This window comes from Dromaius novaehollandiae, chromosome 2 (genome assembly GCF_036370855.1).
Source record: "Dromaius novaehollandiae isolate bDroNov1 chromosome 2, bDroNov1.hap1, whole genome shotgun sequence".
Classification (NCBI taxonomy): domain Eukaryota; kingdom Metazoa; phylum Chordata; class Aves; order Casuariiformes; family Dromaiidae; genus Dromaius; species Dromaius novaehollandiae.
This window is the reverse complement of record NC_088099.1, coordinates 62318145-62343953: the sequence shown is the minus strand read 5'-3', so window position 1 is coordinate 62343953 and position 25809 is coordinate 62318145.

The window sequence follows — 25809 nt, the reverse complement described above, 5'->3', positions numbered from 1 at the left end:
AGTAAACAAATGCTTTATTTATTCCACTGTCATACCATGTTGCTGCCCTAGGCTTGTTTCTGATCTTAGGCACTTTAAGTGCAGTTTCGATAGCTGGGCAGCTTTCAAAATCCAGCAACTCAGACAAAAGAAGAAAACTAACGAAGGCGCAGCACACTTATTCAGCATAATTGTCTGACATCTGTAGCAGTTAATTGCTGGAGATGAGAAGCAAATAAATCTCTGTTTTATGACTATACAGAGATCAGCAGCATTACAAAGCAGGGTCTGTTTCACGTAACGGCCAAGGAACAGGCTCAAATTGATTTTCATTTGCATTGTAAATAATTTTGCAATGCTTTACCATGCCTCTCAGAAGACAAGGAGTTGGGCTCAGCCCAAGATGCTTTCAACTTTTCTTCCTCCAACTATGTAGGTTTAAAGTGCAAAGAATGACTAACCCATCAAAAGGACTTTGCTTCAGTCTTTGACCAGAAACTCAACTCTGTTTGTCCAACCATAGTAACAAACAATGTTTATTTATAAAATAAATTTTTTTGAAGAAGTTTAGCAATGTCTTAGTAAGTCAAGCAGAAAAAGCTTACAGTGTGTTAACAGGCCCTTGCAAGAAGGGTAGAACTAAGACAGCTGATCTTTCCCTTGTTATTTTTATAGCATCCATTGCATACAGAACAAAACTGTATGCATTTTCATTAGGCTGAATCTCACATTAGCATTGTAAAGTCTGTCATGTTACCGGTGCTAATATGGAGGACTCTCAGCCATTGAAATCAATGGGAGTCTGTTCATGTACTTGGGTAGACTTGAGGTTCAGGTCCTAAACTAAAGGCAAATCAGGCACCATATGTCTCATCTATTATTCTCTCTCTCTAAATATAAACCATGCTATTGCTCAGAAGCTATGTAACGTGCTCTCGCAAACTGGGCAACCTTCCAATCTGATGTCATCACATGGGACATCCTGCCTGCCACAGTGGGAGCCTTGCTAAGCCAGCTGGCCCTGCCATTCCCCTACATGTGTATCCTGCTGGAAACAGGGTCCAGATTTTGCTACCATCCTCAGGATCTCTTCTCATGGGTTTGCTTTCCCTTTCCTAAAGGAGAATATTCTCGGTGACTTTGGAGCATGGTGGAAACCGCTGGAATTGCTTGAAACAAAGAAGGCCTGTTAGCTTCCCCCAGTCCAGATGTCAGGGGGAGTTCATTATAAACTCCCTGTCCCCCTCATAGAAATTCCTGTCAGGAAGGGAGGCTGGAAAGGGGCCCAAACAGTTCCTCCAAAGACCGTTCACAGATTGGCAGTCCCAAGTGTTCACTAATTATAAATTAAGTCTACAGAATCATGCAGTTACCAAAAATAACTCATCTGGGTGTCTTTCTATTTGTTTGTCATTTGGGGGGGCATGGCAGGTGTCATGTTACCAACCTTTCTTCTTTAAGCAGTCTTTTTTCAAGAGAACCTAATGTGAATTCCTTGTGTAATAACTTGACTCCAGGAGTTGGGATGCTAGAGAACAAAATTACTCCAGATAGGATTATCATTTGTTTGTGAAAATTAATTACCATGGCCATAGCTAGTCCTTCTACACAGGGTTCTCTTGTTAGATAATCAACTCAAGCAGAATCTGAATAAAAGAAAGGAGCAGCCCACCATGCAACAACTTGTATTGATTTTGCTAATCGCAAGAACTGCAATAGAAAGCTATTGGCTAGACATTTGTTAATTAAATGCTTGTATGTAAGAGAGTAGGAGACATAGTTAAATCAGTGCTAAATAGCTCAATTTTTTTACAGTAGTTAGTCTTCAACTCAATGAGAAGCACACAATGTAAGATTCAAAAAAGCCATCTGGAGAAGTATCTCATGGGGATATTGTCTGACATGAGGCACAATCTCATATATACAATATGTGTATCTGGTTTTACATAAAATTACTGTTAATTTATATAAAACTACTTTTTAAAATGTAGGTATGTCTTTTTTCTGGCAGTATTCTTAAAATGCATATCTTAAAACAAGGCAGCCAACTATTCTTAGTTCCTCTTATGTCTGATGACTGGTAAACAGATCTTAAAGTTGAAATCCTTGATCCTGCATTTATCCTGTATTTATCATAAATGCATTTTACTCAATGGAACTGGATCCTTTGTTGTGCATATTGTTAACAATCAAGGAGCAAGAGAACTGAGAGAATGAATTGCCTAGTGCTAGTTTAGGTAGGTTTATAGTAGGAGGAATTTTCCTACCATGACTCTTCAATTCAGTAAGATCTATCATGTTGTTTCATTTGGGAAAACCCAAAGAACAAACAGAGGCTTTAGCAACCTCTAGTGTTTCAAGTGTAGTGCTGTGATCTCAGTTTGCTCCACAATGATGATGTGGCTGTAATGAATCCCTATAGGCAAACATAGGGCCATAAGAAAAAAGATGAAAGTGAGAATGGAATAGGAAAATTGGGGGGAAATGGCCTCGCACTGTAGAGTAAGTTGTATAATTTATATAGAAATAAAGCAAAAAATGGATGGAACTAGACTTGCTATTATGTTTTGATATGCAAAATCTATTGATATCAGTCAATAAAATCGATAAATTCTTCTGAATGCATGATGAAAGATCAGCATATTCTCAGTATGAATACACTAAAACATAGATCATAAAAGCTCTCCTCATTGCAGCAAGGCAAAAGTGAAGGGAAAGAAAACCAGAGTCAGGTGTGCAGTGATGTAGGAGGAAAGAAAAAAGATCAGGTTATCAGGTCTCTGACATGCTCCAAATAATTATTGAGAAAGAGCTCTCCAAATGGTAACCTGCTGCATCATCAATATAATACAGGTAGTATATTGACTTATTTTAATGGTGTATGCATCACTAGTAGCAACAGGGCTCAGAACCGGGGGATCTGAGAATACTCTACTCTGATACATACTCTGATACCCTTCTTATTTGTGCAGTGAGGAGTGTTCCCTCTGAGACTGCTTTCTATTCCACAAGAACTTATCCTTCATCATGTTGCCCTGTTGCCTTCCCCTCTCATTTTCATAGGCACAATAAAGGGTAGAAATGTTTTTCATGCAGAGTACAAGTCAGCTTTCCAAGAGCTTTTCATTCTCACTTTGGAGCCTGCCAGCACTTTTCTTCTTCTTTTTTTTCCTGCTCCTTTCCTGTCATGCCTTTTTTTCACACAGCCTGCACATTAATCACTTTTCATTGTACAAAGAAGGTCTGACAGAGTACATGTGGGTCACTCAAGGTAAGCTCAGCCAGTCTTACCTGAACACTGACCTCAAGTGTCTTGACACCCTTCTAAATTAAAAGCAGTGTTCACTCTGCTACAGGCTGAAGAGTAATGGCTGACAATAATCACCATGCACGATGTACACACCCATTCAATCAACCCCTCAGCTTGCTGACAAAAATGCTAGGTATGGTAATTTACTGTTTAAATATTGTGAAATGAGCTGGTGGTTTTAGCAACTCCTCGTCAGCAGTCTTGTATCGCACACATGAACAAAATGTCACAATTGTTTCTAACTGGCAACCTTGCTGACAATCTCAGCAAAGGCTATGGGTAACATGAGCAGAGAAACTTGACTGTTCTCTTATCAGAAAGATGAAATATCTTGGTAGAGAAACATGGAAAGCTGTCAGTGCTGCTACTTGTGCTATTCTTCACCTATGCTTAAAAATTTTCAACTCTAAAACTATTAGGGACTCTAGAATCAGTGAGAGAAGGTGAAAATGGAGGGGAAAAGGCTTGAATGAGTTATTGCATGTATAAATCTTATATGTAAAGTTCATTCATATACTAGAGCATTGCTTCTTTTTAGCAGAACACAGTATGCAATGTGAATGAAATTTTTAAGCTTGAGTGCTAAGCTGGAACTGCCAATATATATATAATACAGCTATATGGTAATGAAGTCCTTAATGGCTATGAGTACTGAACACTACTAGAAATCAGGCAGTTTACTTGACCACATCTGAAAATATCAGCCAATAAGGACAGCATACCAGTTTTGGCAGCTAACCACATCACTAGATTCAGGTGGGAATGCAAAGATCTGCTTCAAAGGCCATTAAGTTCTCCTTTGAATTTTGGATCAGACCTCAGTTAGTCTTGGGGAATCTAACCTGGTACACTTCTCCTGCCACTCTCAGCATTTAAATTAAACTAGCTTAAACTTGCTTGGGCTCGGTAAGATTCCTTAAGCCTTGCATGCTCTCACTGATAGAGATCTTGAAATGACTTATACGTTGCTTCTCAATTTGGCCATTGAGTCAAAAGTAGATGCTATCTGCTTCTCTCGCCTGCCTTCTGGGATACAGAAAAGACTCTAACAGAAAAGCAACATAAGGGAGCAAATAAGTTAAACTAGTGGGTGACTCTCAGAGAACCAAAGCAGACAAACTTGTCTTTCTGGTAAGGGCAGCTTTTTTTTTTTTTTTTTTAAGCATAACACCTTATAAAGTCTCCTCCGACTGAAAGTGCAGAAGACCAGTGATAATTTTTGAATAGTTTAAGAAATGTCTGGTGATGCTATCAGTAAACTTCCATGGCCAGTACTGAGATGCTCCCATTAATTCTACACATTTTGTACAAGTTGCTTGAAATAGTTTTCCTTTCCTGCCTGAATGAAGAAGGGAGGGAGGGCGGGGGGGGGGAGAGGAGAGGAGAAGGGAATGCTGACTCAGGGCTATTTTCTCCAGCAGTAGAACATGACTCTCTGAAGACTTACTTAAACAAATAAATATGCTCCTGTGGCACAGAAGGTGCTTTGTTGACTGTGCCATTTGCATGTGGCTTACCCTGGAAGCACAGTATTAATAAATGACAGCACAAAATCATAGTTAGGAAACCCAAAAGGAGCTATAATTTCTTTTCAAAATGCACAGCAGCATGCTAAGTTATTTGTTTGCACAGATTGCCTTTTATTTTATTACATTTTTATGTGCTCTGGAATAAAGAGATAAATGGTGGCAGAGAGAACAGTACACTCATCATAATTCTACTTCTGAACAGTCAGTGGATCAAGTGTGATATTTAGACTTGTCTTGACCTTAATAAATTGTCTCTCTGAGAATGGTGTGAAGTCATCTGGCCTCATCTCTCTCTGAAATCTGTGTTCCAAAGACTGAAAGGTTGGTGAAGTTGGTAGCTTTGTGGTATCTTAACCAATTTTAAGGAAAAATATCTCGGCTTTTGTTTATTTCACCATTTATGCTTATTGCTAAAATTAGGGAACTTTGATTTAAAACAAATGGCTGTCATCTATGATGGATTATACCTTTTTTCTTTGTTCCTGTAAATGGAACAGTGCTGGCATAAAGTTCAAAGACAAAGTTCAAGTGGCAAGTTACATTTACAAGACTGAAGTCTATTTCTTAAAAAAATAAAAGAAGAAAAACCCCAAGATTAAAGATGACTCATAAGAAGGTCCATAGCACTACCACAAAGGTAACTGAGAGTTACCTGGCAACTATTTTTCTTAATTTCAAGTGGACTGTTTGGGGATAGGATAATAATCAGTCACAATGATGGAGTCACAGACAATAGCTCCTCCTTCTCTTATATATGGCACAGATTTTCACATAATATATTTGATGGGCAATTGTACTTAAAAAACAATGACAGGACAGGACCCAAAGCTTTCTGTGGCAGTATGCAAGAACATTAGTCTCTTTATATCTAGACTCAGATTCAGATTCTGACTGATAGTCAAGATGCTGCCAAGCAAGTAAATGAAATATTATTACAGGTAAGCAGGGTCAATGCTATACGTAGTTAAGAAGAAAGAATTTACAATTCATTGAACCAAATGGTCTTTATTTTTCCACTACTTCCACAACACTAATGCCATTGCTACTGGACATTATCAAATGAATACTACTTGACATCACTTTGCACTTGGAAAAGGAGATCTATAGCTATCATTCATAATGCATACAGTTAACTAAATGATTACTAAATAAGGGCCAAATTGTAATACTCCGTCTTATACTGAACAGTAACTAATCCCAAATCAGTCTTGTTAAAATGAGTGAGGTGATGTGGAGTTAGAGAAGTGTGATTAAGGATGTGAATGTCATTAAGACTCAGTGCAATTAAGGACAACAGAGCATAAGATTGATTTTTTTTGTTTCCCACAAACATATGACAGAATTGTACTATTTGCCTTTGCACCATCTGTATTTCCTGTTTTGAACTCTGCATCTATATAGCATCATTTCTTCTACAGGAACAGTTAAACAAAACAGTATATGCGTCATTGCTATTTGGTTTCATCGCTGTTGAGGATATTTGAAACTTGACTAAGTCTGTATGCATGTGTGTGTGCATGTGAGAGAGGGGGATGCCATGAAGATCTGGAAAATTTCCACATTATTTTCAGTAAGAGCTAAAAAAAATGCTTAAAGACTTTAACTTTACAAATAAGGACAGAAGTTAATTACTGTGTACATGAGGGGTCCTGATTCATTACTACAGTGTTACATATGCATCTCTGTTAAATATTACAGTAAATGGTTCAGACTCAAAAGCTATAGCACATTTTCCTGATCCTGCACAATTTAGGAGCATATGCAGGGCCTTGAAAGGCAAGGAAAAATTGAAATTTCCTGATAATTCTGAGCATCCAAGACCCACACAAATGACCTTGGCCTTCAAGATCTATGAGTAATGTCCTTAAAAGAAGCACAACATAATGTATCAGGAGGGGAGATAAGATAGAAACTTCTACTACAGATGAAACTTTCATGAATCAGCATACACAATGTTGATTCACAGATATATAAAGCAAAAGAACATCTGAGTTGTAAATTATGGTGCAAAATGAGTGACACATCCTGTCCTTCTGCACTACAAAGAAGAGTTATGTTTCTCACCATAGCTGTCACCAGCAAGTTTGCCGTTATAAACAAACATTCTCTTTATTCTTATTACCACTAAAATAATACTGACAACAACTTGTTGGTCTGAAACCTAAAATATTCAGCTGAAGAAAGGGAAGATGACAAAATGCTATAAGATCCTTTCCGCTCTCTTAGCAATGTTGCACAGCACATTCTTCACAGCACATGAAAGGGAAAGGCAGTAGCCACCATGATGACAGTTATGTCCAACCCTACACAAATAAAAGAACTAAAAGAAGATGCTGTACAACAGAACAGTCACATACAGATTACAGTGAGTTCCAAGAAATCTCTGTAAGGGAAAAGAAAATGCCAGAGGATGTGGGGATCAACTCAACCCCTGTGCAGAGATCAATATGGCAATTTCATATGTCTAAAATTCAAGAACAATCCATGACATCATGAGTTGGGTTTGAAAACTGGCTTGTTAAAAAATCTCCAGGTATTAATTTTTAACATTTTCCTTGTGATTTTGAGCATCTAGTGTTTAACAAGTCCATATTTTTCTTCCTCATTCCTACAGAATATGTAACTTGTTAAAACAGGAATCATGAGTATCATGTAACAGACGGATTTGGGATATGGAAATTCTGAAAAACATCAAACAAGATCACAAATGTTGAATATGACGGCTGAGCGATTTGTCTGTAAGTGAGCTCACAGGAGTGATTTCATACTGAACTTAATTTTGGTAAGTAACAAGCATCTTATAGAAGACCTGGTTGTAGGAGACATATTTGGACTGAAGGGGACGTATCAGTTCACTTTGGATTACATAGCAGAAAAAAAATAAATAGATTTTCAACTTTACAGGAAAAAATTTGCAGAAACTGGGTGCAAATTAGTGAGGCTGGTTAGGAAGAGCAGCTTAGGATTTGAGTATAAATGGAATTTCACAAAGTCTAAGTGCCAATGCCATCCAGAGCTTGACTTCCAAGCAAGGAGAAAAAGATCGATGGGAATGGACTACAGACTACCAAAGTGAAAGAGTACATCACACAGGATGTTTAAAGGATGTACAGAATTGGAGTGAAGAAAGAGGATGATTAACAAAGAGTCTTAAAGGTTAGAAAATACAGAAATAAATGTATTCAAAAGGCTAATTCAGCTTTATCTTGGAAGGAAAATCAAAACAAAATGAAAATGATGTCTTTACCAGCTACATAAGAAAAGAACAAGGAAAGAAAAACAGGGCTACTCTACCCCGAGACAAGGTGGAGGATTAAAGGCCATTAAGAAATGTCCTACATATTAAATTAATACTTTAGTTTTCAGTAGAGATGAAGATGCTTATGATGGTAATGACAGGATACCTAATCAGGAATGAGAATAGGAAGGGTAATTTAATTACCACATCCAAAGTGGAAGCAGAGCTCGTGCTGCTTACTGTGGTGAAATCAAGGAGGAGGGAATGGGTGAGAAAAGAGGACCAGCTGAGCTTTCTCTCTCAGAATATTAAAAGAGGCACACATGAAATTGCAAGTTCAGTAGCAGAAATTTTCAATGATTCTATCAATTTGGGAATGAGTGGTATGAGGATGAGAGAACTTGCCCTCCAACTGGAGAAATTTTACAGAAGTTTTGGGGGAAGAAACAGGCAAAGCAATCTAAGTGACTGCATTCCCATCAGTTTAACTTCATTCTATAGGAGCCCTTAGAAAAGATTCTTTTTTTTTAAGTCCAAACCAATCAGATGTGGAAGCAAATGGAAAGGGAGCTAAACTGCAATGCGGTTTTCTTTATCATAGGTACATAGTAGGTTAGTCTGCCATAATTTACATTTGACAAGATGATAACTTTATTCTAAGATAAGACTAAATGTGGTGTTTCTAATAACACAGATTATTCTAAGTTATTCAGTACTTTCCCACACAGGAAATTATTGTTTAAGGAGGATAAGAAGGGTGTTATTATAAGAACTGGAAGACAGAGAAGGCAACAGCTAAGAATAAGGCTACAGTGGGCATATATTGAAAAAACAGTTAACAGAATGAAGTTATTATCAGTGGTATTGCATACACATCAGTTTTGGGAGTGATCCTGCTCAATGGTCTGATTAGTGAGAGAACAAGGCATGTGCTCATGATATTCTGGCTGATTGCCAGGTGGGAGCTACTGCTGAGAACTAAGTTAAGAAGGTATGACATGGCCTCTAAGACTGGAGCAACAGCAATGAGGTTGAATAGTACAAAGGACAAGGCCATTCACTTAGTAATTGCTGACAAAAGCATTTCTTAAAACCTGAATGTTTATCAGCTGGAAGTGAAAGAGAAGCATATGAAACAGGATAAAATAGTTAACTGAAGGATGACAGTATGACATGGATGGAGAAAAAGAAAAAAAAAACCCTAGATTTTATCATTTTCAGTGAATACAAGCAAGCGCCACTGTCATCTAAAATGTACAAGACACTGGTATGAGCTAGGGTAGGATATTTTGCATAGTTCTAATTATTTGTCTTCATGGAAATGTATTTAAACTGGAATGGAGGCAGAGGGCTATTGGAATGATACGGATCATGAAGAACCCATCTTATGGGAGGAAGAGAAACAAGTTTGGTGTGCTTAGCCTGGAAGAGGGATATTTCAAATAAATAAACTGGAGAGTAGAAAACTAGAATATGTACTTAAGTTTCTAAATACCAGTGACATGAAGTCCTCTTTCAAACAACAGAGGTGAGAAAGGAGGAACCTTACTTGATCTATGGTAACTTACTGAAGGTCTCTGTAAGATAGTAAAGGATGAATTTAGACTTAGAAATTAGGGCGTTCAAGTTAATGTGTTTCTAGCAAACTGCTGACAGACACAAGCAAAATTGCTTTATTTTTTATAAGAGATGTACCATATTTTTGCAGTGGTACCACTCAGTTATGAAAAGATAGGAGTAGTAAACAAAAACCACCCAATTCATCCCATTAGACTAATTCCGATTACTTTATAAATGTTTTTCTATCTCTAATTTGTTTCTAAAGGCTCCTGTACAAGCTAGCGGCAATTTTCTTACTTGTGTGATGCTGAGATAGAAACAGAAGTAAATGTTACTCGCATTTCCCTCTCCAAAGGTAGAATTGCTTGGTGCAATGATGCTGATATAGGGGTTTTGTGTTACTACTATTGTCCCTATTTCCTATCATCCAACATTAGGCGTATGCCAAGACACAGGCAGATGGTAATTCAAACACTTAGCTGACCAAGGAAAAGGTGAACCCTAAAGTAAACTCCTGCATAAAGGGCAGTACAGAACTGCCCTATCCTAAGAAGAGTATTTATCATCTGCAGGGCTGCCTGTTTTACAAACTGGAGCATGGTGCAGAGAAGACTGAACTTTCCAAGGGAGGAAGTTCACATCACACAGCTCTGCATGCAGTCTTCGGTCTAGCACTGTAGGTAAACTCATAAGCTCTGTCTCTTCATGGAACTTGGGCACTGTGTGAAGATACTACAGTTAAACTGGATCAGGACCTACAATGGCTCACATCCAGTCAGTGTCAATACCTCTGCAATATACTTTCCCCACTTTCAGGTCTGGGGTTAGGACAGGCAGAGTGAGCTCAGGTGCATCCATACCATTCCCAGGAGGAACCTTCTGTGGGACAGACAGAAAAGCTAAAAAGGATCAGCTTGTGCACACGTAACTGAATCTATGTTTAACATTATATAGACACTCTAATTCAGAAGGAAAGTGGTCTTAATCTGAGGTAATTTAATCCTTCCCTAGATTTTAATGCACATTAAGCATACTAACTTCACACTCCCAGTTAATTTGTCTTTGCCTTCACAAGAATCTCTGTATCCTGACTATCACTATTTTTCCTCAGAATAATGTTCTTTCCAAAAACATTTTCATGCCCATATGAAAGATGTGCAGCTTTCTTCCCACTCTGTGTCATTTATCCTCTGCTTACCTGCATGCTGATGGGGCAGATCAACAGGTCTCAGTTAACTGTCTCCCAGCCTCACCTTCCAGCAGAGGGGAAAGTGGACATTTCTTTCTACCCTTGATCCTGCCCTTGTATTTGAGCCTTCAGTAGCTGATGCAGTGGCAAGAGTAAAGCACTGTAAAGACTCTCCTGTCACAATGACTTGGTAAGTACTACATCTCAATTCTCTTTTGAATTACATTTTTGCTATCTATTCTCCATGTTCAGTGCAATGCTCAGCCAAATTGCTGATTTTAAATATTCAAAACTTGTGAGTCAGGCCCTTCAGACACATTATGGGATTAAGGCAAGCTGAAGAACAAAAGAGGAGCTTTGTAGCTATTTGCTTGTAGTTCTGGAGCCTCTAAAATTCCTTCAGGACATAAGATCAAGCCTTGAGAGTTAGAGATCTACTTCTGTGTTTCTTCTCTTTTTAATAAAAGCAGAGATTTTAATTTAATCACTTGCCTAGAGGAGCAGACACTTTTCAGACTGAGCAGCGACAGCCTGACAGAAGCAGCTCCGTTGCCCTTGTGCCCCTGCAGTGTAACAGGCAGGGGAGTAAATGCAACTCACTTCAGCAGACAGCCTCCCAGGGGGGCACAGCAAAGCTATCACCGCACCCTTTTCCTTCCTACCTTGGCAGTGGATTGAAAGCTGTACATTTAAAAGGGGGGGAGGAGGAGCTGGTTTTGAGCTTGCACACCCTGAAGGTATTCTGCTCATCTGTGTTTTCACTTAATGCTTCTGTGGGCTGGCACTGATGTGCACAAGATGTGCACATTTCCCTTTGAAGGCAACCCCTTGTAAAGGCAAGGTGAAGACCTGTGATTGAAATTTATCCTCCTCTGTGCAAGCAAACTTCTTTATTTTTTCACTAAAAGAAATTCAATCCTTTTTCGCAAGGTGTTTGTACTGCTGTAAGTATATTGGGAATATTATTCCAGCATAAATGTGCTTTGTCTCCAGTTAACTTTTAAGATGGAGAAAACCTGGTCTCTCCACTAGGTCCCCCATTCTGTGATATAAATGTTTCTAAACCAAGTTTCTAAAATTCTTGACATCTGCCAATCACTTGTATCTTTCCACAGAGAACTGAAGCAGATTTTCTTTTAATACAGTAAAATCAATAAATTGGGTATTCCATCTGTTTATGAACAGTGGAACTGATGCAGACTGGGCAATCTGGTATCAGTTGAATACGGAGCTACCAATAACAGACCTCTCTTATGTTAAAACACATTTTACATTCAAGTATTTCTATTGCCTGCAGAATTTGTTTGGAGAAGATGTCATATGAAATGTACCAGCAACAAATTAATATTAAATTACATTGACATGAACAGCCTTTACTCACAGATCTATAGAATCTTGACCCACTTTTGGATACACTGCCACTAAGGACCAGGCAAGTAGTCTATGACAGGTCCGTTCACTCTTTTTTGTGAATTAGCCTACCAATTTGTAATGGGTATTGTGACTTGGCCATGTCTGCTAGTAACTGGATAAAGGCCAGCTCTCATGCAAGTTGCCAGAGTATCCATTTTGGCTAATAACTTCTGATTTTCCAAAGTCTAAAATTAGTTAGTAGCAAAGGTTACCAACTCAGGACAATTATACAGACATACACATTGTTGTGAGTTGGAAAATTTTAGGATGAATTATGTCTATAGAATCACATCTTTAAAGTCCATTCTCTGTGAAAAAACAGACTTCTCTTTACAGTTAAATCAAGGACAACTAATGAAATATTTTGTTTACTGTTTCTAATTAGCTGGTGGAAAAAGGGTATTATTTTTTCAGCTAAAGATTCACGGCTCACATTCCATCTGTCTGTCAAATTCCCTCAAACAACTTTTGCATCTAGTGGACGTTTTCAACCAAATTTTAAAGTAGGGATACAGGTCTCAAAACTAGCTAAGTTACAAGTTTCAATGTCTGCAATGAAAAAAAAGTGAACTTCAGCCATTATACAGTATTTGGCAGCAGCAATTAATCAGCACAAGTGAACTATGTGAACTGTCTAGCCAATGAACACGAGTAACCTAAGGATAGCTAAAGAATGAGACCTGTCTATTAACAGAAATATAGACACAGGTGTTATTGTTACATCTGTAGGAAGAGGAGGATTTTGGAGAACCTAAATGCTAACCTCATACAAATCTAAGGGAAAAAATCATTGGTTTTGCTGCTCATATAGCAAGTTCTTCAGTTTTACTAATAAAAAATGGTCTAAATCTTAAGGGTATTGTGCAGAGTATTCCCCCCCCCCCCCAAAATGCAGCATGCTTTTTGCTGAATCTGATAACTACATTATCCTACTGGTTTCAGTTTTCTTGAGAACCAGTATGGCTACAGAAGTTATCTTGGCTAGATCACTAATATCCTCTTAACTGTGTAAATGAATTACCTTCATATTCTATTCAGTTAGCTACCTGCACTTTCTTCCAGTTCAGTTTTATCCAGCGAAGGTACAGAAATATGGTTTTGTATTGTTTATGTATTTTTTCACTGTCTCAGTTTCATTCTCAGCTTTTTAATGGTTAATTGGTCAGAATTAGGAACAAGGGTTAATTAAAGCAGATTTATAATGACAAAACTGAAACAAGTATGCAAAAGTGTTACCAAGATTCAGAAATGTAGACTGAGCTTTGGGTAACTTTAGAGAATATATGATTAGGAACCTGAAATAAAATTTCACCAAGTTATAATGCTAGTTCATGCTAGTAAGTTTTTTTCTTTCCCTTGGAAGATAAAGATAGTGTTGTAAGCATGTATGACTAACAAGGCTTATTTATGTATGTCTCTAAGATTTTGGCTATCGAATTGGAAAGTATTTGGGGGGCTGTGAGAATGGGGGTAGCCTGTATAACCTACTGCTTCACAGATCAAGTTGGGAGGGATTTAAGGTTTCCCATCCAATGACTCTGGTAAAGAAAGAATGATTGTTACTCACCAACCACTGACCTACAGGTCTAGTGTCACATGGGTGGGGATCAGCTGGAATCTCACAAGCGTGTGGGAAGCTGGACTGATACAACAAAGACAGAAGGTCCAGGTTTGCAGAAGCTTGCCTAAGAAGGCGTGGGATATCGGAAAGCAATCACAGAAATAAATTAACTAGTGACAGCTAGTCATTTCCATTTTTGTGTCTTTACCCACCCCAAAAGGCTGCATATATTCTACTGTCCATTTTAGATAAAATAAACAATTTGTTTATTTGGGAGAAGCTAAGGAAATTCCCATGCCAGTCCCTCAGCTTGGCTTTAAGTGCTCACTAAGTTCTCAGCCAAGGAACATATTTTTTAACCTCCTCCATATGTTTATCTGTGGTTTACATTATTATTTGTAAAATATATTACAACATGCTATTTACTTTATTCTGAAATTTCAAGACCTTTCCGTGGCTTTTCCATGCCCTAGAAATTTCACATATAAATCATAGGGGAAAAAAAAAAGCCAATCTCATCCTGTTTTGCTGCTGATTATTAACATAATCCTATGCCAGCTCATCCCAATTATCTCAGCTGGTAAACCCATATCTAGAAATGACAAATACTTGCCAAAGTACTTGAAAACACAATCGGGTTAAAATGTTCTAACTTGTGTGGATAAAGTTTAGTTGCCAAGGGAAAATGTAAAACTCTAAAGATGTTAACATACCTAAATTCCATTAAAGTCCTAGTGCCCAGTGTTTCCTATTGGCTACCACTACGTGATTGTCAGTTTGATGTTATTAATTAAGACTCTGAATTGCTCACTGCAAGCTTTCAAAAAAGGTGAGCAGGTTTCTTTTCTGTTTTTGTTTCCCCCTTTTTTTTTTTTGGAAGGAGCAAAGGCAACTGCCCCTTGCACTGGGTCTTGTGATCTGGCACACGTAAAGTCTGTAGCTTGAAAAATGAATAGGAAACGCATATCTCAGATGAAAATGTGGAATAAAACAATTTCCTGAACACTGCATAGTGTCAGAACACTGTTACTGCACTGGTATTCAGGACTTCCTAGTCGATCTGGGATGTGTGGCCATCATGCTCCAGTTGCACCTTGCTCCATCCTCTGATTAAGTACAAGACTTAAGTGGAAGTCTGGCCTCTGAATATGACTCAGAATTATATTTTTTTCAAACCTTTAGATTCAGGCAGTATTGTTTTCCACTGAAAGCAGGAAGCAACGTGGTGCCAAACTGCTTAGGTGCACTGGAAAATTTAACAAGCCACTTACCCACATCTTTACATAACTAAGTATTTTTAAAACTGTGACCCTGAACTCCAAATTCACTTACCTACATTATATAAAAGCCTGATTTTTACAGCTGTCAAATAATAGTAGCTGGGCACCTTTAAAAATTTGGCCTCTTCCTCAGATGCGTAAATTTAAGCTTAAGTATCCAAGTTTGTAAATACTGTAGTCTGGTTGGTAGAAACATACGCGCACACATGCTTATCAGGGAGTATGCTTTTGTTTAGGGTGTAGTTATTGTGCAGTGTCATTGTATTATGTAAAAGTTGCCTTACTGGCTTCTCTACTGACAAAGCTTGTAATATTAATACAGATTTTTGCTTTAAACAATCATTGCACACTGAATGGAGTATTAAAAGTTCAGAATAATACAAGTGAAAACAAATTACAGTACTAGTGTTAATGTCACACCTCAGTTTTATTGATATGATTAACTCTCTTTAAAATGTGCCTGTTCCATAAATATTTCTATATCTCTGTTATTTCTGTTCTATTTCCTCTTATCAGTGTGAATTCATGGAGAGGTGTTACTACTCACACTGACTCTTAAGGGACAATTTGACACCTCAGCTGTGAAGCTGAGCACGGTAGGAGTGGCGATTACCTTGGGAGAGCCAAAGGACTGATCCTGTATGGGGGCCAGGTAACCAGTTTACTTACACCCCTTTGAAAAGTCTCACTTAAGGCCTTAGGCAGATGTGCAGGATGCCAACAACTGTATTGGTGGCTTACAATAATTTCTCCCCAGCTGCTTATAAATGGTGCCTTCGTGTAGTTTACCAATTCCAGAGTCAGTGGAGGAGCTCCCATATAAATGTTCCTTAATCCATTTGTACCAAAATGAGCCTGGCTAGTTCAAACAAACAGTTTGTTATACATATTTGCTCTGGTGCATGTTAACTAAGGTGAACTACAGCTAGTATGTGCAGCCCCCCTAGCAGATAAAAGAGGCAATATTTTCAGTGATAAGCAAACACTGCAGGAAGCAACTATACCTAGAACAGGACACACATTCACAGCCTAAGTCTTTGTTTACTACCATCATTTATTGGTCCAGAAATGCCATTAGTTCAGAAGTTAATCAGACAAAGGCAGATGTGCATCATATTTACTGCTATAAATTAAGTATTCCTGAAGGAAATTGAGATGGTATTTAGTATCTGCTCTTTCCCTAAGAAATACAGCCCTGAATCTATCCTCTCTAAATAGCATGGCAGTTAAGTTAATGGAATTATTGCCATATAAAAATGGTGAAAGACCAGAAAGTAGCTGATATAATCCCTCTTATCACTATAGGAATGTTTCAGCTAATGCATGAAGACCTATTAGAAAACCAAAAGCCAGCTATTTATTTAAAGACAGATTATAAGGAGTTCCTCAGTATTAGCTACCAGCTGGACTGGAAATATCACTAATGGAGCTGATTAAAGAAAATCCTTTTTTTTCTGTTTCATTTGTAATCAATACATTTACATTCCAACTACGAGCTACAGAGTGGGTTGAAAAAAAAATAGACGTTCTCTTCCCACCCTATTTTCACCCCTCAAAGAGATGGAAATAATCATCTTCTTTCAATACATTTCTGTTTAATTCAAAGTTTACTTCAATTCAAATTCAATACCTTCACCTAGGAAGGCAGAATGTAGGTTGGGCATATAAATGCATACTCACATACACCTTTCAATCGGATTATCTTGGCATATTCTCCTTTAATTGTTTGGTTGCCTCCTTGAACAGCTCTCTGTTTTGCATAGCTCCTAGGCTGTCAGAGGTAAGAAGTATCAATTCGACTTTATCTGTTTACACTTTCTCTTCTCCGTTATTGTTATGAAATGAGTATAGTAGCTTCTGGGGCTTGCTATGTTTTTGTTTTGTTTTATTTAATGCCTTGAAAACCAGAAATCTCAGATATGACTCAAAGATGAAGGAAATGTCCTGCCTTCAAAATTAATGAAGGTGCTTTATTATTGACTCTTTTCTGTAGTCACTAAATAGTGGTCTGGCCCATTAAAATACTGTGCTTTGTTTGATTCACTCTGACAAATGAGAATGGTTCCTTGCAGCTGACAGTCTTTAGTTTTGATGAAAGCATCATATAGGGGTTAAAGATATGCTGGAATCACTTTACTTAGATTAAACAAAAGAAACAGGTATGGTATGCAGTAAAGCATATACCTTTAATGACTAAACCATAAGTTTTCGGTGCAAGGTAAGAGAGGAATTGGGTGAATGCTTTTGTACAAATGGCACTGGAATTAAGGAAGTGTAAGGGGAAGATAAAGAAGAACTGTTGATCACTTGTTATAAAATAAAAGTTCAGAAGAAGAAGAATTAAAAATGGATGCTGCTGACCCTTACTAAGTATGGAAAACAAAACAATTCAAATTTTGTTTTCAGGGAGAGGTTATACACAATGCTAACAGTTAAGCGCTCATATGGAAAGTATCTCTGTTTTTGGAAGAAACCTGTCTCTAGTATTGGCCACGAAGTCCACAGGGGTCACAGAAAATAGCCTGAGAATTGGCTGCTGGTCGTTTCTGTGTAGCTTTGGAATTGCTCTTTCACTGAAGTGAAAGAATCTTGTTCCTATGAAAGTGATGGACACAGAGTTCTGGCAAAGTAGTTTTGACAAATACTGCAAAAGCTGTTACTCAAACATGTGAATATATTTTGAAGACGTACAATTCCATATTAATTTTAATGTGAGCTATGACCTATAAGATGTATTACACATCTTTGTAAACGATTATCTAGTAAAATAATATAATAATAAATCTAACTACTGTTAGGTAAATATGAATATTATTGTGTGTTTCCTGTCTGTAATGTATTTTGGGTTTGTTTGTTAAGAGAATACTACTACAAAAGTTATTTGTTACTTTTTGGATCTTTTTCAATTTTGTTTTCCATACAGTAGCACACTTTTGTGTTTATGGTTATATTTTATTGTAGCTACTTTGCCATCAGCAGAAGCATCATGTAAACAGTCTTGGAAGACTGAGGCCTTCCGCACTGTGTTCTTTACAGGCAGAAGCGTATTCAGTTGGTGAGACAACAGCAGACAAAATGATATGTGGTTACAGACATTTTGCTAATCAATATTAAAATATTATTTTATTTATTTATTTTTGTTTTTAAAATTAAAATATTAAGGAAAGTGGGCTGCCATTCTAGGTAAAGGAGAGGGCTGCATTTCAGGGTCTCAGCAGTGTTTGATGATTTCTAGTTCCATACGCTGCACACCTACATGACTATAACAATTGTATAAATAAACTGATCACAAAATACTGTGTGAAAAACAGATGTTTCTGCTTGATTGAGAAGCGTAAAATTAGTTCCTGCAAACATTCCAGAGCACTGTTGCCAAAATTTACCTTTGGCAATATGGCTGAAATTAAAGCCTTAAGGACAATGTGTATGGTGACATTGTACATCTATATTGTGTACATAAGATTATGACTATTCATACTGAAATTATGGAAGGTCCAAAATAATGACTCGTACCATACAGGAGCAGGTGCACAGCAAAGTGGGAACCTCCTTCTTATGTGTCTTCTTTGCATGGAGCATCTGGTTAGGGAAGTAACCAATGTTAGTGTAGAAGAGGCACTGAACTTAGAAAACCAATGCCAATTATTTACGTATTATTTTTGTTAAGACGGCTCTAAAGTCATGTGCTGCTTGATGTAACTATTCCATTAACATAATTTAGACCTTACTTTGCACGGAGTGCTTTCCCAGCTAATGGCAAATATGGCTCTGTGTAACATTACTCACCCATGCATGTTAATGTCTTTGTATTAAGCCTTGATATCATTAAGGAAATTCTAGCCCTTACATTCAGACCTTTTTTTCAAAGGTGAAAATTAAATAATGACACTGTACCACTGTTTTTCCAAGTACTGCATTAATATCATTCTCTGAAACCTGACTAGCAGCCCCAGACAAGTGTCCAAAACCCGCTGTACACAGTGTAATTAATCTCTTGTAAGTACTTTGTTATTAGTTTTATTACTCCCATGCCCAAGGGGGAATGGCTTCATGGGCTAAATTTCAGGCTGGAAATATGCTGATTCTCTGGAAGCACTGGTTCCAGACTACACAACTGACTCAGATCTTCAGCTGCCTGCGGTCGAGCAAGCGACTATCACGTACCTCACACTTTGTCCAGGTAAACACGAAAAACTAAAGGAAGGGTAGCTCTGTACCTCCTAGGATTGCTCATATTCAACATTTGTATCTAAATTAATGGTGCCTTGAAGAACAAAGTTGTCTTCAGGTTTAGTACAGGCAGGCTTCTGGAACAGCCCCACAAGAACTTGGCTTTTTTAGATACCTGTTCAAAAAAAACAGTTTACCGGCCGCAATTACAAAAATAAAAAAGTTGTGTTTTGTCAGCACACACCACATCTGCAGGACACACAGCAGTGCAAATGACCACCAGCCATGGGGACGTTGGCCTATAGGCAGCACAAGGCCTCATTCACCTCAGACCATGAGCAGGCTATAAATCACGAGTAGCTCCATTCAAAGCAAAAGGCATCCAGGGGTGTAAATGAAAGATTAATCAAGCCCTTTCAGGCTAAAAAACATATATTAAAAATAAAAAATTAAGAAGATGGAAAAGTCCCCAGTTTCTGTTAGGCAGTGCAGAAAATAAGATCTTTAGTTGCTGAAAGTCAGAGGACCTCCTTTGAAGCGTGCTGGGCCTATTTTGAATATACCACCTAAGGATCTGGATAATAAGCTGATGAATATTACTCTTTTCCTGGACTACGCTATTTATTGTAATCCTGGATGGGGTTTGTGGCTTGACATACACATGGAAATGTGGCTCCAAATTCTGTAACACACAGTGGCAGTTTGGGGCTAGAAACCGTCCCTTTCTTCGCAGAAATGGCAAAAGGGAGCAAAATATGTTGCGAAGGGGGTAAGTCACAGACTAGCTGACTTTGGCATATGGTTAATTATGAATTACCCCAGCGGAGGTGGCACCAGGCTGCCTCCCCACTTGGCAACTGGCATGGCTGGGCTGTGGGAGGGGCTCCGCAGGCCTCCCGCCACCGCAAGCCCCGGGCAACGGCCTTGCCCCTGGCAACGGCCAGGCCCCGGGCAACGGCTGCGCTCTGCCCCTTGCCGCTCTGCCCCTCGCCGCCCTCCGGCCTCGGCCGGGCCGCAACGGTCCCAGCCGCCCGCGACGCCATGGCGGCGGCGCTCCCGCGCGGCCGGGCGGGCGGTGCTGGCGGGCGGGCCGGGCCAGGCGGCGGGGCCCGCGGGGCGGGGGCCGCGGCGCGCTGGCCCCGGCGGCGGCGGCTGCCCCGTGGCCGAGATCAGCCTCACCTCGGGGACGAAACGGGGCGGCTCGGCACGGCACGGCGAGCGCCCTGCCTGCCCGCGGCGCCGAGGGGCAGCTCGACCCCGGGGCTCCTCTCGGCGCAGAGGCTGGAGGGGCACAGCCGCTTCCTTGCGTTGCTACCTGTAGTTTGGCAAAGGTCCTCTGCTTCGTGTTGCCACTTGCTGACAGGGGACTGCCAGGGGCCATGCAAGCTGCTGCTTTCATTCTGTCCTTTACTACTGATTTTCCTTGTTCAGGGAGAAGGAATCTGTAAAAGCTCGTACCCGCTACCTTAGCAGAAAAGATATGGAAATAATGCTTTATTTCATAGCCAATTTTCTAAATTACTGGAATTTTCTTTGGGGAATGTCTGGAGGAAAATCAATTTGACATGAATAAATGAAATGAAACAGCTAAAACATGATTTTTTTTTTCAAGTGGATCCTCACCAACAAAGCGGATAAGTCTCCAGCCAAATAAGTCTAGGACTGGAAAGTTAGAGTCTTTGGCTGCTTGCATGAAATGCTCATTCTTCCTCTCTCTCTTTCCACTTTCATATCATGTTTCTCAGCGTTACCAAAGCTTTTAATCCCCTGTCTTTTCTTAATCTCAATTTAAAGTTATTTTATTGGGCACATTACAGAGGAGAGTTCTTTATTGCAAACAAATGAAGCAGCCCGACATGCCCTCTCCATAATAAGTATGTAGGAAACCCGGTGAGGTTCAAACTTTGGCCATCAGCATGCAGCTGAGCACAAAGTCAGGTCAGGGGCACGGCGGGGACCTCCATGTGATGGCAGCATGGCTCTCCAGCCACGTTGTGGTGTCCTCAGTGGAGTGGAGGGGGGACACAGAAACCATAGGATAACATAGCAAATCCATCAGCATGTATTGATGCATAGGTAGGAGGAGAAAGTCACTCAGGCAGCTGAGCTCCGTGCTCGTCACGACTCCTGAGGACAGACAGCTTTATGGGTTCAGGTTGGTACAGTGTGTGGCACAAGCTAATTGTCATTCCTCCATACAAAGCCTGGGCAATTTGAAGCATCAGCACCCAAAACACTCACTAGTCGTCCTCTGGTCTGAGGCAGTAAGGGAGTTGTCCATCGGGACCATTACTGCAATTGTAATCACAACAAGGCACTGTGGTTGCTTGGTGGCCTGGAGGAGACTTATTAGGCAGTTTGGATGTGGCTGCCCTGTTTTGGGGGTTAAGAGCGCTTAGCAGTGCAGATGTGAGCCTGGTTGTACTAGTTAGTCCTAAGGCCTAACTATCCTTCCTCACCTGTTTTATTTACTAGTGCACAGGCATCTGAGGGACTGGCAGCATCTTTTGTACCACAAAAGAGCTGGGAAGGCTTCTGTGGCCTTAGGGACAGGAGCAGGATTTTTAGTTTTGGAAGAACATAGTTACTACAAGTGTCCCAGTAGTTTTCTCTTGGTGCAAGATGCAGTTTCTCTTGATTCTTTAAGGTAAATAAAAATCATTGTTTAATCTCAATAACAAGCCCTTCCTGTTAAGTAGTGAAATAAGATTGCCACTGGCTGTAGTGCAAGGAATAAGTGGGGCATCCCATCCAGCCCTGTTGGTGCTCCCCCTTTTCTGTCTTGCTCTTTGCTTATTGCCTCAGCCCCCCAGGAACCACGTCCCCTGCAACTTCCCTACTGTTGTGCTCTGTGCATTCTGCTGAGGAGGCATACTTAGAGTAGTAAAAAGTCAGCCAGCTTCAAACCTTCAGGTGATTGGTGGGGACCATTGTCTTTCCAGAAGGAGGAGGGGCCTCAGCACCGAAGCCTGAGTGATAAAGGAAGGGCCCGGCAGAACACTGGGATCCTTCAGCGCAGGGCAAGCACAATATACGGCACCAGCTCTGCTCTACTGATGGGCCTTGTCTTTTACATGAGATCGCATCTAGAGTGAGAAAGAAATTCACTGTATGCATTCAGCGTTTGTTCGGTGTTATGATATGCCAACAAAGATGCCAGTCAGCTTTTCACTACATACATGTTTCTTAACTAAAATCTGAACCTTGTTGACCAGCAACTCATTCCCCATATGGCTCCACACTGCCATCAAATAATGTAACTTTATGCTTCTCTAAGCAGGACTCGACAAACAGAAGTTAGCCTATGACACTATTGGTGTAAGAAGACAGTATTTTTGTTCAATGGAAAAATTTTGCACATCGTGGCTGACATGGTTTTGTTAGGAAAACCCCTGGTGTAGTAGCAGCCATACTGACAGAAGGCAGCTTTTGTTGGTTCAGGTTATGTCATTGAGGGAGCTGGTGTAATTACACTAGCAGAAAGACTCTCTCTGCTAAAACATACTGCAGGTGCAGTTTACTGCTACAGCTCCCCTGGCAGCAAAGCCAGTATATTAAGTTCCTACCTCACCACCTCCAACAGCACAGTTTACTGCCCCCTCAGCTGTACCAATGGAAGTGTTTGTAGACAACACCATAAATTGGATAGCTACTCTGACTGTAGTTAAGTACCTAAACAAACAGTGTAATGCCTCCTATTTATTTGAGAAAGATCATTTCACTGATATGTTTTGCAGTGTGAACAAACAGTTGCATCTGAGCTTCTGAAGGGGTGACAAACTGCTCTGTAGGCATAGAAACAAATAACTAGACTTTGCTATGGAATAAGTGAATGATTTATACTGGCTTTGTCACTGAAGAAAACCTTTGTGTAACTGTACTCGAAATCTACATTAAAGGACTCTAAATCAGAACACACTGTATCATGGGCAGCCTCTTTAACTCTCTTACTTTTGTTATTTGCAGCATCTCTGTGGCAAAGACTGTCTTTTGTCTTATGTTTGTGCATCAATCCATACAACCAGGCCCTCACTCTAATTTAGAACTTCTGTTATTGTTATGGAAATAATAATGATAGCACTGTTGCAGTATCTTGTAACTAGAATTACAATATTAGGGTGAATGAAAAGCTCTACTTCTATGTCTCCATTTTGCTAAAATGGAGATTGTAGTAGACTTCTGTGGAAAACAACTCCTATACTTAAGACTATGCAAACTGAGATTAAAAGAGACTAGTTTCCAAACTTTGGTACAGGTACTACAAGAAACGGGTGTATAAACTCTGCCCACAGAGTGAATTGTCTTTTTCTGACTGTGCTTGTGGGCAGGAGCTACTGGTGGCAGCAGCAGCAACAGTAGGACACAAGTAAGATAAATTTGCAAATACCTATTTTGCGTATCCTATTTAAAAGAATCCATGGACAAAAGAATTGTGACACTTTCATCCTTACTACATCTGTCACAAATTATTTGGCATAAACAATAAATGCTAGCTTTTCACAGTTTTTTTACTTGTGGGGTAGTAGTTTCAAACATAATTTAGGTAATGAGGAATACCAGCTAATTTCACCTGCACATATAGTTAGAAGTCCAAATTTTTTTCTTAATAAAAAACTGTCATCATTCTATCCAGAAATGCCACTTGCATACCCCAAATCTAACAGCTGTTATCAGATGCAAAATGCATGAAAAAAGAATGGCATTAACATTTAAGAGGTCCAAAACGATTCTATATTTTGTCAGCTATTGATATATTTAGGCAACAGAGAGGTTGTTCAAGACTGGATCTTACTTGGCCAATGCAAGGTGAAAGATCTTTATGTAACTTGGCCATGAATTGTCCAGTCCCCTGGATTTATGATGCAGTATTTTCAGTCCCTAATCTGAAACCAGTAGCTTGCATGAATTTCTGAGTCATGCAGATTTGATTTGAAATCTTACCTAAATATTTAGAACTCAAGACAGAAAGCTCGATATGCAACCATGGACTCACCTGCTTTCATTGGGTAAACAGAAAAGTAGGAAGTTGAAAAGGGAAAGGCCCATCTTAGCCCTGGCCTTGCCAAATCTGATTTCCCATCAAACCAAGATGTATGCACTGATGCTTTCTGGTGGGTTGTTTCAAAAATGTTTGACAGAAGAGTAGAGGTCTCAAAGATAATTGGAGCCCTACAGGTTTTGTGGAAAAAAAAAAAAAAAGATGAGGTAGAAGAAAGTAAAATAAAAGCATTTTGATTGAAAGATAGGTGACAATGTGAGCTTATATCTTTTAGAACATCATAGAAACTTCATACAGAAGAGACCGTTTAAAAGTGTCCAAACCATAGACAAAACTGCATTAAGAGCTCACTTTCTTTCAGTCATCAAAATCAGTCACTCTTGAATACCTGATTATTTCTGTTTGGTCTGCAGAAGACCAGATGGATTTGGGGACTGGAGTTTTTTTGGTTGTTTGGGGTGGATGAGGGTTGTTTGGTGATTTTTACTTCCAAGGCCCATGGGAGTAAAAATACTTCTTTTACTATCTCAGGGTTTTACCTTCAGTCCTGAAAAGAAACAGAAAAGTCAAGTTTGAAAGATTGTGTCCTTTCATTGGCATAAGTGGCCTTTATTCGTAGTCCTTCAAAACCCATTTGTGCAGCGCATTTCCCCTAGCTGTCTCTGGTATTCCTGTGTTGCTTCTGTGGTGTTTGGGCTGCTTGCTTCTCTTTTGCACACACGTACAACCCCACTGCACCAGTGCCCAACCCTTGTGTTTGTATTCAGCTCCCAGTGATATCCCTCCACCCACACAGCCAAACATCTGATCAGCCATACATGTGGCCTGTGTTTTGGGCGGCGGCTCCCTACTGCTTTAACAGTTTTGTTCAATAAAGAAATTTAACTGCTTCAAACATGCATGCTGGTGAAGAGGAACTGCCACACTCAGCAGCCTCAGTAGCATTGCATTCAGTGCTGCACTGTTTTCCATTGCAAATAGTATAAGGATTATTTGCTTTGTTATTCTTCAGCTTGTCTTTTATGGCAATGGAGTTAAATAATATGCAGAGTTTAAACTAGCTCCCATATGTTTGGATTGAAGTACTATAAAACTCGTTTGATTCTGTACTGAACTATGGCAATGTATGAAAAGTATATATGGGATCCGATCTTTACTATTTAAAAGTATATTATTTAGATGCCTATAATACAATAAATTAAAGTAGGCACAGTTACCATAGCAATCAGTGTTACAGTGTATTGTAATAGTCTGAAAGGTATTGTACCATATGGAAATAATAGTGTCTCCAAAAGACATAAAATACTGCCTTCATCTTACTACTACTAGCATATTTTTAATGCACGGTTGAAAATCATGGTGCTGTTGCTTTTGAAAGTGCAAAATTCACAGTTTAACAAATTAATTCCAAATGTAGATTTCTTCTAAGAACTTTGTGTTTTTATACTGTCTGTTATTGCCACATCTTGCAGATCCCACAACATAGGACAGCAGATGACTTAGTTCAAATGGTTCTTCATTGTTTTTAATATTTTTAACATCCCAAAGGGGGCGTTATTTATATGTTTAATAATTTCCAGA